An 8,333-nucleotide genomic window follows, 5' to 3' on the forward strand; every position below is an offset into this window, starting at 1 on the left:
CTGTTTACAGCGAAAAAACCCTAAACTTCCAACAAGCACCGAGTAGCTACGACGTAATGGGAAACTCACAGAGAAACTCGCGGATTCTTCCACTGACCGCGGCACACCTGCACCAGGGTAAACCTCCGCCTGCCCCACTCCTGCTTTACAGGTGAAAATAGAGCAACAGGACCGCTGAGTCTTTGACTTTATTTATTTTCTGCTGTGTTTTACTTGCATCTATTTGAAAGACTGAGTGTAAACACACAAAATATTTTATTTTATGAGCTGGAATGTGCAGAAAATAGGTTTAAATGTTAAACAAACTTCTTCCAATCAGAGAATGTTGCATATAATTAAATGTTTGCTCGATGCATAAAGTTAAAAGATTAAATCTAATAAAACAAGTTTTAAAAAGAGACTTTTCCATTTGATTACATTTTGTATGATGGATTATGCAGAAAAAGTAGAATTGGGCTGAAAGATCTATCGCTTTATCACCTCTTCAGGTTGTAAATCATGTTTTTAAAAAGTAACTAAGTAACTAAGTAATTAATTACTTTTGAAAATAAGTAATCAGTAAAGTAACGGGATTACTTTTTTTGGGAAGTAATTAGTTACTGATTACTGTTTTCAAGTAACTTGCCCAACACTGGACAGAGTGTTGGCTTCATCACCGACACACGTCACCACATCAGGAAACAGCTGGTTCAGTGAGTATTTAAGGTTCACTGCAGACAAACTGGAGAAAAACGAATCACATGAAACATTTGTTACTGGTTTCTGACCTCGTCGTAGAGACTCACATACCTGTGTTCTGCTATCAGTGTGATCACATGTGCTGGTACAGTTTGCCAGGTTGACCCATGTAACCTCCACTATCCTGTAGACGTGGAATATGTTTCACATATGGATCGCTTCATTACTCGACTATGACTGTGTGCTTCACAGGTGCTTACTGAAGTGCTGCTTTACACAAAACCAGACAGTAAAAATAAGAACTGCAGGTCCAGACCACAGGTTTATGTGTTGATAATGATGATGTGCAGTCACTCATTGTCACAGGATACTTCCTGCAATGATGCTACGGGTCATGCAGTTCTGCAGAAGTGGAGGAAACAGATGCTTTTCCTAACAGAGACACTTTAATGACTTAAAGAATCTAACTGACACACAAACCTCAGTTTGTCTGACATTCATGAGAGTAAACTGCTCCTGAATGTTCTGTTAGTTCACTGGATGATTGCTCCTGTTTACCTGACTTCAAATGTAAAGATCCCTGAGACAAACTCTCAGTTTCAGGCCACACGAGTTCAGCGGCGACACGATCGCACAACCGGCCGCGACATTAAAGGCTGACGCGCTCACTACCTTTGGTTACAGCTCTCAGCTCACACGACATACACAAAAATAATGACGCTGGATGCTTCTGTGTCCTCAGAAACACCAGATCGCTGTTCACGAGAAAAGGATGGAAACAGAGTGAGACATCACTCCCGGCGGACACACAAACACTGTGCTAAGGTTTGTTTCAAAACAGAGCTCCTGGGTTGTGTAGCTGCTGAGCGAGCAGGTGGCACACAAAGACGCGCTGTCAGGAATCATTACATCGAGACTGACAGGACGTCACTGGTACATAAACACTGATCTGTGGTTTACTGACAATGTTCTCAACAACAGACGCACAATCCTGGTTTTGTCTGATTATTTGTGTTGTACGGCTTCGTTGGTCTGACGAGCTTTTAGGGATGTCAGCAGAAGGATTTCACGTGCTGAGGTCATATTTATGAATCAACCTGAACAGCTAATACTTTACCTCTTTATTTTATAACACATATGAACACGTTATAGTAGATTTGTGCAATGTGTGTTTCACGTCTTTATGGGCGTATAGATCTGTAAACAGGCTGATGGGTGTGTGTCTGTTTATTGTAGCGGTGCAGAAATGTTAAAAATGATGATAATAACAACACTTCTCACATCAGGCTACAACACAAACCTCCTGATAGCTGCAAACAGCAAAACCCCCAACGACAGGCACACAAAGAGCGAGCAGGGACCCACCCTGACAGCATGTGAGCCTCCTACTACGACTCACTGTGGAGCAACACAACACCAGGAGACGGAGGATATGAGAGAGGATACAGCTGCTGTGGGGGAGCAGCCACACACTCCACAGGAGACGACGGGGTGAGAGATGGTTCGGTGCTCCTAACATCATGTGGACGCTCGTCTGCACATAAACAAACCTCACCTAACCCCACCTCCTTTCTCTTTTTGCAGGGTGGGGTGCTCCATCCTTACACACTTTGCACCACGTGGCTCTCCATCTATTCGTTTACCTTCTTGGGTCTCTTCCTCCTCTGTCCCAGCCCGTTGAGGCGATCGCTGGGGTCCAGCCTGTAGTGGGAGTGGCTGTCCTCGCTCATCCTGTCCCCGTCCACTCCGGGTTATTCCTTTCTTCTTTCTGTCCTCTGAATCGAGCTGACCTCTCTCCTCTCTGGTCCTCGCTCTCTGAGCCGGCGGAGCATGAGAGAGAGGAGTGGTTGGGGAGAGGGAGGGGAGACGAGCGAGGGAGGGAGGGAGCACAATGGTGTTGCCATGGCAGCAGCTGCCACCAGTGTTTATCTGGAAACGTCGCTGGCAAACCAGAATAGTTGCCACACTCGCACACTCGGCAGCCACACGTTTGTGTGCGACCTGCCCGTGGCTTCCTCGTTACAGACACACCGAGAGGAAACGCTCAGACACAAGGCCGAACATGAACGAACACTCGTGTGTGGGAGGAACAGGGCACAGACTCCACGCCGTCGTTAAAGATGGCGTGTGTGCTAAACGGAGCTGTGCGCTGATCGATCAGTCAAGTGAAAAAAAGAAAGGAAGCTGTCTGGATGGAGTTTGCTGCTCCCACTAATCAAAGAGATGCATCACAGCTGGAGCTGATTGATGCACGAGCCACCGTTTGCACAATCCCACCGACTCCACGCTTGTGTTTCCTTTCTGCACCATGTTGTTAACACTGACCCCACACGGTGTTCATGAGCTAAAGAAATCACGATGATTGATTGATTTCACTGACTCGTCTGCACAGAGCATTTTGTAGGTTACAGCATGAAACGACTGTAATCTCCACATTTACACTCACAGTTTCTGTTTTACTCTCAAACTGATCAATAACAGCTTTCCTGTGTAACAAACACACAAAATAAAACAACTGTACCACCAATCAAACACAAGGAAAATAAATGATATTGTGAGTTCAGCAGTGGGTCTGTGACCGGTGTGTAAGAGGACGATAGATGAGTGGGTGTTTGTAGAAACAACCTTTGTGATTTAAATGTGAGACAGCAAAGCGTCAGACAGAAGCCTGAGCTGAATATTTCCTGTGATATGAAGTCACCGTGTTTGGGTCGGTCAGTCGACTACTACTCAGTGAGTGTCCCACACACACACAGACCCACACGGATCCACACAGATCTTAATGATGGCCTCAGGCTTTGAGCTCCCACTAACAGCAGGTCATAGCAGCATCCCATTAATAGTGATGAAAAATGCAGCTACAGCTGCTTTTCCACTACTGGAAGTTAATCAGGTCAAAGCTGGAGCTTCACCCTGTTCAGACTGAACCATGTGAGCCGGCCTCGCTCCACAGAGGACGCCTCCAGGACAAACGTGGGCTCCATCGAGGCCCACAGCTGCTGTGACATCGTGGACGTGTTCTTTAGCTTGTTTTTCAAACAATCTCAGCAAACGTGCCAAAATCATCTTCAGGGAGACTCTGTGGCACACAATCCAAAAACAAAGAAGGCTAAAGGACATGCTCTGTGTGACCCACAGTCGTGGCTCAAATGTGGGACTGTGGCCTGGTGTGACCTGAACACTGTGGGAACCTGAGGGGCAAATCTGAGGATTTCATTTGGCTTTTTCATTAGAGATAAGATGGATTATGTGAATGAAAAGGCAACACACACACACACGTAGGGTAGCTGTAGCCCGACTGGCTCATCTGCTAATCAGAGGGTTGCTGGTTCGATACCTGGGATCCAAAGTGCAAACTCTTGGGGAACGAGTCTACTTTGTGTGCATCTGAGGTTGAAGCGGAGCTGGTTTCAATAAACTGCTAGTTTCCCTTTCATACTCCTGAAGGACGTTCCTCACAAAGAGCGAGGCAGCAAGTCTGTGCAGGTCCTCAGAGTTTCATCTCTCACCCAGTTCCAAGCCCAGTTTGTGTCCCAGATACATGCCGCTGATGGCCAGGAAGTGACATCACTGGATCAGTTATGAGAGCGAACCCTTCAAGACTCAAACCTGCCTGGCAACGAGGGAAACGGCTACACAGGAAGTCCAGTGACGGGGTGCAGATGTTCCATCACCGGGATGTCATCGCTTGTTGTGTTTGCGTCACGGGACTTCCAGGTTGTGTTGCTGTAACAGCCCCACCCACACTGAGGTGGTGCTCAACTGTAACTGAGAGACAGAGTCAAGTAGAGCTGAGGCAGTTATGTTCTACTGGAAAAGAGGCGACTGTGGCTCAGGACGTCAGTCGGTAGTTCGATCCCCGGCTGCTCCAGTCTGCGTGCCAAAGTCACCTTGGGCGGGATACTGGCCCCTGTTGCTGCCAGTGCTTTTATTAGATGCTCTGGAACTGGTTTAGTGCTTAGGGAGGGTAGAAGAGTGCTGTATAAGAACCAGTGCATTTACCATTTACCATTACTCTGGTTGCCAGTTTGCTACGGTCACCGGCGGTTTGTACAGAGGACACAGACCTGTATGTGAACAGATAGGGAGAGTGTTTAACTCCAGAGGAAATGTTGGTTTAAGGTGCTGCATGTTCCACATGTGCACTGCACATCTGCAGCTAGTAGCTGAGGAGTGGTGTCCACGCACGCGACGTCCATAACCCCTCTGTCCTCCACAGGGGCTGACATCCAGCTCTTTGGGCCCTCACAACCCCAACATCGCTCTCACACACAGCACCTGCTCCAGTCAGCTGATTAGACAGCTCATTGTGTGTGTGCGAGGTGAATTAAGGTTATTATAAAGGACATTCAGATATCATCTCTCATCTGGGAGAGCAGCCAGCAGCTGCAGGAGGTGAGCATCCAACGACATGATGAACCCAAAGACTCCAGCTCAGCCAAACTACAATTACAGATTACAGTTACACTCCTAACTGTTCCTGCAGTATTTAAGAAAGACGTCAGTGATTCAGACCAAAACTGCTCTGCTAACTTCACATTTACTAAACATTAATGTTCCCAACACAGATTTACATGAGAATGACAGGACATCATAGCCCCCCCTGCCCCCCCTGATATTACATCACTTCAATCCCAAACAGAAGGAAAGGAAAGATCAAATCTGTCTTGAACCTCTGCTTCAAAGTTACAGGAACACTGGAGTCACTCTCACTGTCAGAGACCTCAGTGTGTTGGAAGCTGCTAGAAGAAGCAGATGGGGGAGAGGAAGAGGAGGGCCACGGTGCTGATCTGAGGAAGTCTTCTGATCAAACCACAGCAGACCAACAAGCCCGACGTCGTTCTGATCCAACATGAAGGCTTCCATCTGTCTATTCTGTCACATCGCACACGTCTCAAGTCATCCTGTTCAACCCATCACAACATAATAGTAACAATAAAACAAAGGCAGTGGAGCGTTCACCACGAGCTTCTACAAAAGTGCACGTTCATTTTAATAAAACTGTTTTTACAGCAGTGTGCGAACATTAATATGTTGTAACCAAACGTTTGTTACACCAGCTGCACTGAACCTGTGGAGACTGGAAGTTATTTGCTGCTGGTTTGTTCAGACCTGTTACTGCACACCTTGCATAGTTTGCATAGTTTCCTTCACTGCATGCAAAGAGACGAGGCGGGTGGAAACCTGCGACCCTGATCACATCACCAGTCCATCACAGTCAAACACTCACGGCTGTAATCTATTTCAAATCAAAGTGTTTGCACGGTGAGAAGAAGCTGGCGTCGCTGGGGGAGCGTGCGCCCGGCTGCACTTAAACACAATCTTCATTGGTGCTGTGAAACATCCACGTCTCACTTCATCTGCAAAGAAACCTGATGCATCGCTTTGGAAATATTTGAAATCCCTCATTTGTCACTATGCACGACGAGTCGACCGGCTGACCAACCTCAGGTTATGCAGCGAGTGCTGAGAAGCAGCTAAATGGCTGCAGTGACTTTATTTCCTGAGTGGGTGTGTGTGCATGAAAGCCAAAGGGGGGCTGTGTAAGAAACAAGGGGAGTCTCTGTTGTGCTCACAAAGAGGAAACCAAGATCTGGATTTTATGGCCGAAAGAAGAAAACATCTTTTCAAAGTTTCCCAGGCCCACTGTGGAGACGCCCACAGCTCCAACATGAAGGTCATCACAGTAATGCAGCCGAGTGCTGACAAAGGCGTGGATCAAAGTGCTGCCGTGAAAGAATTGGCTTTGTTTTTGCAGCTGCCTGAGCTGAAGAAGCTAGATTTGACCACTGCCTTGATTTGACCACTGCAGGTAGAATGAAATGCCAGCATGTTGTTCACACTTCTTACCCGAGCTGTTCTCCAGCGCATCCGTGAGTGTGGCTGTGAACAGAGGAAGCACTCGAGCAGAAAGTGCTCGTGTGAATGAGTTCAGAGTAGAGCAGCTCGATGTGGGAACAACTCGTGGCGTTCATTTAGAGAACGAATATGTTCATGGTTACTGTATCTCCTCAGCCGAGCCGCCCTTCGTGCCCCTCCCACAGCCACATGCTCCGTCAGTCTGCCTGGCAGAGAGGGAGGGGGGCGTCTGGCCTAGTGCCAGGCTCTCTCAATATTTTATGAGAGGGAGGGGAGGGAGGAGGAACACGAGACTTACAGTAACAATAAGAGCTGAACAACATGTAACAGCAGCAGAGTGACGGGCAGGAGCAAAGCCTCACACAAATAAGAACTACGAGACTTACAGTAACAATAAGAGCTGTACAACATGTAACAGCAGCAGAGTGACGGGCAGGAGCAAAGCCTCACACAAATAAGAACTACGAGACTTACAGTAACAATAAGAGCTGAACAACATGTAACAGCAGCAGAGTGACGGGCAGGAGCAAAGCCTCACACAAATAAGAACTACGAGACTTACAGTAACAATAAGAGCTGAACAACATGGAACAGCAGCAGCGATGGAAACAACCTCGTGTTTGTTGGAGCAGGGATGGTTAGAAAGAGACGACGCTGCTTTGTGCACGGACCATATTTATGAGTACGAGTAGTGAGTTTAATGATATTTCAATTATATGACAAACATCCAGTGTTGGGGAGTAACGGAATACATGTACGAGTAACTGTATTCTGTTACAGTTACTGTTTAAACAGGTGGTATTCAGAATACAGTTACTTTGTTGAAATAAATGGATTACACTGCATGTTGGGGAGTAACGGAGTACACGTACGAGTAACTGTATTCTGTTACAGTTACTGTTTAAACAGGTGGTATTCAGAATACAGTTACTTTGTTGAAATAAATGGATTACACGGCGGTACTTTCCTGTTTCATATTGTGGCGGGTCAGGACTGTTTGGGTTTGTTTGACATGTTCTGTTGTTCCAGGCGGCAGCGTTGTGGTTGCCATGGTTACAGGGTGACACGCTGCGTGTTTCCTGGGTGAGAGAGGCCTTTTTGTTGTTGTGCTAAGCTAACAGGCAGAATGTAGCATCATGGGCAGTGTAGTCCGTGCTGCAGGGAGAATGGACTGCTGTACCCGTGATGTGTCTGTGAGCGAGGAGGGAGAGAAAGGAAAAGCACGAGCTGTCACCGAGCAGAAACGGGAGCTGGAAGCATGTAAATATAATAATAACCACTGCAAGAAGAGAGCCTGACGAGCCCAGCTGTAAGCTGTTAAGACTCGACCGTACACCGTGTTCCTGTTTTCCTCCGAAACAATAAGTTCTGTTGTCTGTGAAGGTTCTCACTAGGGCTGCCACGATTTGTCGACTAGTCACAATTACGTCGACTAGCAAAATCGTCGACGACTGATTTAATAGTCGACGTGTTGTTTGAAGCTTTGTAAGATCGCAAAAGACGCAGGAATAATAGCAGGATTTAAGAGTGTAATAACGGACTGAAACAGAAGATGGCAGCACTGCATGTACAAGGATGCCAGCTGCCGTTAAACCCCGAAGAAGAAGAAGCAGCTGTGTCCCAGAATTCATAGCGTGGCCCAGCTTAGTTTCCAACAATGGCGGTAGCTAGTTAGTTTTAATATTACTCTTATTTCATATTTTCAGGCGAGAATGTAGCTGTGTAAACCTCAAATATCTGCTCTGTTTATCAGGACACCGCATATTTTCAAAAGCGCTCCGACGTTTTCGGAGACG

Source organism: Maylandia zebra, linkage group LG2 (assembly GCF_041146795.1).
Source record: "Maylandia zebra isolate NMK-2024a linkage group LG2, Mzebra_GT3a, whole genome shotgun sequence".
NCBI lineage: Eukaryota > Metazoa > Chordata > Actinopteri > Cichliformes > Cichlidae > Maylandia > Maylandia zebra.